This window comes from Belonocnema kinseyi, chromosome 7, assembly GCF_010883055.1.
Source record: "Belonocnema kinseyi isolate 2016_QV_RU_SX_M_011 chromosome 7, B_treatae_v1, whole genome shotgun sequence".
Lineage (NCBI taxonomy): Eukaryota > Metazoa > Arthropoda > Insecta > Hymenoptera > Cynipidae > Belonocnema > Belonocnema kinseyi.
In genome coordinates this window covers 69,653,226-69,654,517 of record NC_046663.1, presented here as the reverse complement: position 1 = coordinate 69,654,517, position 1,292 = coordinate 69,653,226, and the positions used below count along the sequence as shown (strand labels likewise).

The 1,292-nt window shown below is 29.1% G+C and overlaps 1 protein-coding gene across 2 annotated transcripts in view; it reads right to left on the bottom strand.

Moving 5' to 3' along the window:
- Positions 1 to 1,292, bottom strand: part of LOC117176137 (cystinosin homolog) — a 30,418-nt gene that overhangs the window by 23,188 nt on the left and 5,938 nt on the right. The window lies entirely within an intron of this gene.

The window sequence follows — 1,292 nt, the reverse complement described above, 5'->3', positions numbered from 1 at the left end:
GAAGGAACAATGGAAGTAACGTCACGAACTTACATAACGTCAAATACGTTTCCGGATAATAAATTTTAAAGCAATCTTCATTTTTCCTCTGTTTTTAAAAAATATACTTTTTCTCCCTTTTTGCTCGTTTTTTTTTTTTACTTAAATGAAAACTGAATAAATAGAAACCAAGAAAAAAATCAACTACTTTTGTTTGAATAGTTGACTATTAAATTTTTGGTTCGTAATTCAACTCGTTTGGTGAAAAATTCTAGTATTTGGTAGAAAATTTTATTATTTTGTTGAAAATGCAACTATTTTGTTAAAAATGAATCTTTTTTGGCAAAAAATTCAGCTACTAGGTTAAAGTTGAACTACTTTGCAAAAAATTCATTTTTTTTGTCGTAGATTCATCTCCGTGGTCGAAAATTTAACTATTTTGTTTTCAGAGAATTAATCTTCTGGGTAAATAATTTAATCTTAATTTTTTTTCTACTGGTCTAAAAACAATTTTTTTCAATCTCTGACTCCACTGGTATCCAAACCCAGATCTATTTTTTTATCTATCATTTTACTTGAAAATTTATCTCCTTCGTAGGAAACGTAACTATTTTGTTAAAAAATAGTTTTTTCTGGTTGGTTGGGAATTTATATTTATAACTAACAATGTAACTATTCCATTTTTTGTTGAAATCGATATTTTTTATTGAAAATTGATCTCCTCTAGTTCCGAATTCACACTTTTTGGTAGAAAATTAATTTTGTTGTTAAAAAATCATATTCTCGGGTTGAAAATTTCACTTGAAATCCTAGAATTTAAAGTCTTTTAGATTTAATTCAGTATGGTAATCATCAATTTTATTTAAAAACATTTATTCTTCCATTATTGCCCTATTTTTATGAAAAATCACCCTTCCTCCTACGTCAACGACGGAGGACAGGGAGGGGTGCCCTAAAATTCTTAACGTATTTTATAGAAGGCACCTTATCATTTTCGAAAAGGGTGCGAATTGGTATAATTAGTATTTAGAGAGATATTTTGACAACATTTTATGTGAAAATTTAGTTTTAAAATAAATCTCTCTTTCTAATAGTAAATACCTACATACTAGGCAGTCTGATAAGTCCCTGAAAAATGAAACACGGAGACGATTTTTTGGCCAAAGTACGGTTTTATTTTTCAACATACTCTCCTTTTAGGTCGATACAGTGAGTCCAACGATTTTATAACTTTTTGATACCGTCCGAAAAGTACTCGATCGAAAGGTCTCCAAAATACGCCTCAGTTTCAGCTATGAGCTCCTCATTTGAGT